The 7500-nt window shown below is 35.4% G+C and overlaps 1 protein-coding gene across 3 annotated transcripts in view; it reads left to right on the forward strand.

Moving 5' to 3' along the window:
• LOC101884125 (ral guanine nucleotide dissociation stimulator-like 1) overlaps positions 1 to 7500 on the forward strand; it is a 47164-nt gene that overhangs the window by 3775 nt on the left and 35889 nt on the right. The window lies entirely within an intron of this gene.

Genomic DNA, 7500 nt, shown 5'->3' on the forward strand with positions numbered 1-7500 from the left:
GTGCAGCTTTTGTTAAATAGCTCTTTTTATTTGTGTGGGACAACATATTACCGACAGCAGAGCAGACATGGCACTGTTTGTAGGCCATCATTGGACAGAAAGTAGACTTAATATTTTCGTTGTCCTTGAATAATAGCCAATTTCATGTGTCAAGCTAAAAGGTGGCAAATGCCCTTGACTCAATGTGATCAAGTCAAAAATGTTATGAATGTGTCTGTTATTACCATGCAGTTTAGACAAGATAAAGCTGAAAGAGTAATTAAAATGTGATGCTTTGGGATTTATTTAAGACAGTAATATAAGAAAAATGATTTAGAATGTACATAGGTGTTGCTTTTGAAAAAACAGAATGATTGTGCGTCGTATTATACAGCTTTAATGAAATGCTTTGTATGTATAATGACATGTTTTGTTTCTCAGGCCGAAAATGCAAAGTCCCAGGTGTGTGTGTCCTTTGAACTGAAGAGCTCTGCCTCTTGAGCTGTGGACAGGTTCTCATTACCTTGAGTGTTTGTGCACTGGAATAAATCAAAAGACTCTCCATTCCGGCTATTCAGACTCATGTTATATTCAGAGATGCGGATTGTAAGAAGCTGTAGATATTATTAGAGTTTGAAAGTGTGCTTTTTTTTTAAAAGCCACTGCTCTAAAACAAGAGTTTAATTCATTTAGCTTAGCTTAGTTAAACTTATGAAGCACTTTCAAAACAGCTGAGGCTTTGTTCAAGAAAACAAGAGCACTTTAAGATCAAGAAATAGGGCTGCATGGTGGTGCACAGCAAGAAGGTCGCTGGTTCGAGCCTCGGCTGGGTCAGTTGGCGTTTCTGTGTGGAGTTTGCATGTTCACCCTGTGTTCATTTGGGTGTCCTCCGGGTGCTCTGGTTTCCAGAGGGAAGCTTGGGTCATTTTCGTGTCAAAAAATAACTTGCTGGTTAAATAAAAGTAACTTTAAATCAGGATGTGCCTGGGGTATGAATAATTTTGGGCTTGACTGTATATTTAGATCAATACTTGTAAAATCTAAGGAATACAAATGAGTTTCAGGAAGATATTTAAAAAAAATTGGTAAAGGACAAACAATTGAGGACACACCACCAAAAAAGCTGCTTTTCAGCCTCGAATGAAGAATTTTCAATAGGTTTAGTTAACAAGATCCTAAACTTCTAGTGATGCAGACAATCAGGGGTGCGTTTCCCAAACAATGACATAACTTGCAGCTGAACTATCATAGTACGATGGATATTTTAGGAAAAAAAAAATGTAGTGTGAAGTGTTTTCCAAAACATGTAGTTTCTCTGTCGCAGATCCATCGTTTGAACCTTGTTAGATGTAACGTAAAATGCCCATAATGATGCTCTAAACAGGGTGGAGTAACTACTTCTTTAAAGAAAATAATTTTTTGTGCAAATTATATTGTTTTACACACGGGTGCATTTAAAAAAAAAATCCAATATTAGTTTTAGTAAAAACATGCCCTCGCTTTCCATATTAATTAAAATATATGTCAAATACACATATAGGACCAATATGTGTTTCCTTTACAAATATTATTGAGAATATTACATATAAAACCACAAATTAACACGTATTCTGGTTGTAGGCCCTAATTTACTGTAGGCTATTCATTAAGAAATGAAAAAATATCCTACTTAATAATAATAATAATAATAAAAATAATAATAATAATAATAATTACGTCGTAATTACGTCATAAACAGATACATTTCTTGACCAATAACCAGGGCTTAATTTGTGCCGGAACAAACCGGAACTGGATCCGGCACCTCTGAAATGTGATCTGGCACCTCATTTTACCGATCCCCCACCTCACAGCATCCCCGCCTCTCCCAGCCCCGCTCCGATCTTGACTTTTTTTATATGACACTCCCCATCCCTTCACTTTAGTTTGCGACATTATAGTATAGGTAGTGTATCCCCCCCCCCCCCCCCCCCCCCCAACAGCTCTGTTGTCCAAGTCCACCCCCCTCTCAATCATCTGATAACATACCAGATCTGTTACTCAAATCTGTTCCAGGACCTCGCAATTTACAAATTAAGCATTGTAAATAACCTACGATAAATTAAAGCTTTACCGTATGAGACTGTATATATTGTGTTTTTACAAGCTTTGGAGAAATTCTGCTTTTAAATAATAAAAGGGAGTTTTGGGGTGGAATTTAGGCTGGACAATGCGAACTGAAGAGCGGGGGTCTATTTTATTCTTTTTTGAGGGGCACTTTTTATCCAAGAGAAAAAAGGGCACAGGTTGAGCCATACCTGTGCATGTGCCTGCCTGGCAACTTCCAGTGCTACAACTGTCATGCAGGTGAACTTTGGAAAGATTTTTCACCTGGCAACCACTAAGTACACCTTAACAATGTCCTAGCAACCACTTAGAACATTAAAGCAACACGTTAGCAATGCCCTGGCAACCTGCAATGCTACAGTGTTATGCAGGTGAACTTTAAAAAACACACTATTAATCTGGCAACCTCCTAGTACACCCTTAACACCATCATGCTTGTCAGTTTACTTAAGATGCAGTCTTCACTTGGCAACTACCATAAATGCCTTAGCAACAGCTTAAAGCAACCTGTTAGGAATGATCTGTCAACCAAAAACACCATGTTTTCTTGCTGGTGCACTATGAATACACTCTTTACCTATGAACCATCTTGAAACACCACCTTTTTTTAAACAAACACTATGTCTTTTTATTTTCTTCCACATGTTCATCCACGTAATGCCTTGCATTTGAACAGTAGCCTCTTGTTTTGCGTGTTTGCCTTCTTACATGTTCAGCTCTCCTCTTGTTTGTCATCAATAATGGCTGTAATTGATGGTCTTAAGCGTCACACCGGCTTTAAGAGTTGTTTACAGTCAACACACAACCTGTACTCAGCAAGAGGAGTAATCCACGTTTAGAATCTCTCAGGTGTGCTGGTGTGGACTTGCCCTAATGTTATAGTGGCATCAGCTGCTATAGTCAGCCAGCTGAAGCATGTCATAATGACTCTTTGTCCTCATGTCTGTGGTTTGCAAATCCATGCTGCTTTTAGCTGACAGGCCAGTCCGCAATGATGCTTTACAAACAATGCATTATGGGGTTGTTGCTGGTAAAAAAACGTGCATAGGGTTTGATACAGAATGTGTGTGTGTGTTTTTAGGAAGCTGATAATGAGTTTCGGTGTTTTCAAAGATTATATAAATAAGATGTACATTACCTGGCAAAAGTCTTTAGGAACAACAAATATTAACTTGACTTCTAGTTGATCATTTGGCATCAAAAGTGGCTTAAATGGAAGGCAAAGACCTCTAGATGACATTTATTTTGCCTAAATAAAATATGATCATGCTTTGATTTTTAAATATTTCATTAGGACAGTAAGGTCTGACTTTGCTTAGACAAAAGTATTGTCACTTAACAGAAATAATGTACAGTATAGAATATAAAGTCATGCTGCTGTGGAAGAAGAATGAATATTGTGTTTGACTCCCATGAGCGTGGAGGACTGCATCCATACATCTCTGCAATGACTCAAATCACATATTAATAAAGTCATCTGGAATGGCAAAGAAAGTGTTCTTGCAGGACTCCCAGAGATCATTATGATTCTTTGGATTCATCTTTAATGCCCTTTCCTTCATCTTACTCCAGACATGCTCAATAATGTTCATATCTGGTGACTTGGCTGGCCAATCCTGAAACACTTTTATTAGTTATTAGTTTTATTAGAGCCTCAAGTTACTATTTGTTGCTCTTACAACTGGGATCAATGACAAGACTTTTGTCAGATAGTGTATGCATGTATACGAGAAAGTGTACTACCATCCTAAAGGTTGGGAGTTTTATTTTATTTTATTTTTTTTAAATCTAGGTTGCACTTTATTTTAAGGCTTAATTTTTGCTTTTAACAAAACATTAACTAAGACCTTTTGCACAATAAAGCACTCATTTGCTGATTGTTAATAGTTAGTAAGGTAGAAGTTGGGTTTGATTGGGTAGGATTAGGGATGTAGAATAAGGCTATGCAGAATATGTACTTCAGAAGTACTAATAATTAGCCAATTGCTTAATAATAAGCATGCTAATATAAGCAAGTTAGTAGTGAGAACTGGTCCCTATGCCAAAGTGCTACCCAAATCAAAAGTTTTATTCAGCAAGGATGGATTAAATTGACTGGAAAGTGGTTTATAATGGTATAGAAGTTACAAGATCTAAGATGTTACAATATTTGGAAAGCTTTCTATGTATACAATTATACAATCAAAATATTTTTATTTTGAATTATTAATTACTTATTTTAAGTATGGATTTTGAACCGACAACAAATATATATATTCATTTAAATATGTGATGGTAGCAAAATTAAATATGCATAAGTATACACTAAATTTGTTCGTACAGTGGATTAAAAGATTCAACATAAGTCTGGGAAAGTATTGAAATTCGGGTTTGCATGAATCTGGTTACAGACTACAGGCTGACATTGAGTCTCAGGGTGAACCAACAAAGGATTGATAGCTGTGTAAATATTGTCATACTAACAGTTCATGTTTTTGGTTGATTGTACTCCAGTTCATACTTTAAAGTTATCTAACATTATAAACATAAGTTGTTCTGATGCTTTTTAACCGAGTACTCATAATATTTTATTTTCATTTTCGAAGTTAAATCGTATAAATGTGGTAATGTGAGAAATGTTGAAGTTGACGTTGAAGTCTTTTGGGTTTGATTATATGAATATAGTTTCTTGAAAATAGGCTCATTTTACAAGTCACCTAGAGTTAAACAGTTGAGTTTTACCATTTTTTAATTCATTCAGCCCATCTTTGGACAGGACTTTTACCTTAGCTTAGCATAGATCATTGAATCATATTAGACCATTAGCATCCCGCTCAAAAATGACCAAAGATTTTCAATAATTTTTTAAATTATATATTTATATAGATTTAAATAGATATGATATCATGCAGTGCCTACAAATACCCTCTGCAGGTAACAGTGCTGCATAATATAATTGCACCTGCTGGTGTCATGGTATGGCAACAAAGTTCCTTGGTTATTAATTCAAAATAAAGCATAAATCCTAGTCATATTGACCTAGAATATAGCAGCTTTTCATTTTCAGTCTATCTTAGGATGGAAAATGAAAAGCTGCTATTTTCTATTGAAAAGTGAAGCTTTAAATGGGAAAATAATCAAACTCTTAAAAAGCAAGATGCTAACGTTCTGATGCTAAGCTAAGCTAAAAGGGCTCCTGCCATGTCCTGAGATTATCTAAAGCAGTGGTTCTCAAACTGTGGTACAAAATAACTGTGGAAAGAAATATTTCATGTACATGCTACACACATTTCAAAATTTACCAAAAATGATGTATATAATACGCCATAAATGACATATAGCCTATATTTCAGAGATAATCTGCCCCGTTTCTTTTAACTGTGCAGAGTTGTAGCTGCTTTACTGGGTCTACTACGTGACTGTATTTCAATACTGCTCATTTTGGTGGTACTTGGAGAGACAATTTATTTCTGAGGTGGTACTTGATGAAAAAAGTTTAAAGAACCACTGATCGAAAGGATTTAATAAGAGATTAAAAACTCAATTGTATAACTCAAGGTGACTTGTAAACCTTTATGATTTCCAAAAAAACGTGAATAACTAAATATACAAATTGTTATACATGTTTTGTATTCTTTATTTTTTAAACGACTATTATTTTGTGTCTGAACAATTCTTCAAAATTGATTTATCTAGTAATGAAGTCTTCATAAGCATTATTAAATCACCAGTTTTATATATAAAAAGTTTATTTATGGATGAAATTCTAGAACCGCCCTGGATCCTCCAATCCTTTATGAGCTTCTTCGTTTTCTTGAACACAAGAAGGTTTTTTTGTGTGTGATTGTTAATATATTACAGAAGCAATGCCAGGGTTTGCATGAAAGGAAAATACATAAGAAATTAAATAAATAACAATAGACAGGAAAAGAAAAAAAAAACTCTGGGGTGAGCAGTGACCTTTATACACCTCTAATATCATATTATTTATCTTTCAGTACACTTTAGTTTATCTAGATATTATATGAGACATTTTCTCAATAAAATCAGACCATACTTTGATTCTTTGGGGTTTAGCTCTGTTAATTCTTGCTGTAGAATGTTCTAACAACACAATATTTTTTAGTTCAACAAGCCACATTTTAGGGCATCACGGTGAGGCAGTGGGTAGCACAATCGCCTCACAGCAAGAAGGTCGCTGGTTTGAGCCTCGGTTGGGTCAGTTGGCATTTCTGTGTGGAGTTTGCATGTTCTCCCGTGTTGGCATGGGTTTCCTCCGAGTGCTCTGGTTTTCTCCACAGTCCAAAGACATGCGGTCCAGGGGAATTGGGTAAGCTACATTGGCCGTAGTGTGTTTGTCTGAGTGTGTATGGATGTTTCCCAGTGATGGGTTGCAGCTGGAAGGGCATCCGCTGCGTAAAACATATGCTGGATAAGTTGGCGGTTCATTCCGCTGTGGCGACCCCTGATTAATAAAAGGACTAAGTCGAAAAAATATAATATAATATAATATAATATAATATAATATAATATAATATAATATGTTTAATAGTATCCTAGTACTGGGTTATGGCTGGAAGGGCGTCCACTGTGTAAAACATATGCTGGAATAGTTGGCGGTTCATTCTGCTGTGGCGTCCCCTGATTAATAAAGGGACTAAGCCGAAAAGAAAATGAATGAAACCACATTTTAAATATAACCTTCTTGGCTGCATTAGTTGCAGTATGAAATATCCTATGTTGGTACGTGCTTAAGTTAAGATCATAATTATCATTCAATAAACAGATATTGGGGTATTAAGGAATAAATGTATCTTAAAAGTCTGATATAATATGAAAGAACTTATCTCAACAGTATGTGTTAAGCCATGTAGATCAGTTTATAGTGTATAAGTTGATGGGCAGGATTCTTACACATCAACCTGGATACTTTCCTAAATCCAGCCTGATTTCAGTTTGTAAGGGGCCAGATCCTTTTCCCATGGTGTGAAGATAGGGAGTGCAGTGGAGAAGACGACTTTTTTTTGGAAGAAAACCTGTAACCACTGACTTCCATTGTATTTGTTTTTCTTATATGGATGTCAGCTTTTACAAGTGTTTAGCTTTCAAAATATCTTCTATTGTGTTCAACAGAAGAAAGAATCTCAGCTTTTTCTTTTTCAAATGATGATTAACAGAGCACAGAATTTTTCCACAGTATTTCCTATAACATTTGTTTTATTTCAGTCTTATTTGTTTTATTTCAGCTAGAATAAAATCAGTTTTTAATTTTTTTAAACCTTTTTTAAGGTCAATATTATTAGCCCCCTCAAGCAATATTATTTTCGATAGTCTACAGAACAAACCATCGTTATGCAATAACTTGACTAATTAACCTAACCTGCCTATAACCTAATTAACCTAGTTAAGCCTTTAAATGTCACTTTAAGCTGTGTA

This window comes from Danio rerio, chromosome 3 (genome assembly GCF_049306965.1).
Source record: "Danio rerio strain Tuebingen ecotype United States chromosome 3, GRCz12tu, whole genome shotgun sequence".
NCBI classification, from domain to species: Eukaryota; Metazoa; Chordata; class Actinopteri; order Cypriniformes; family Danionidae; genus Danio; species Danio rerio.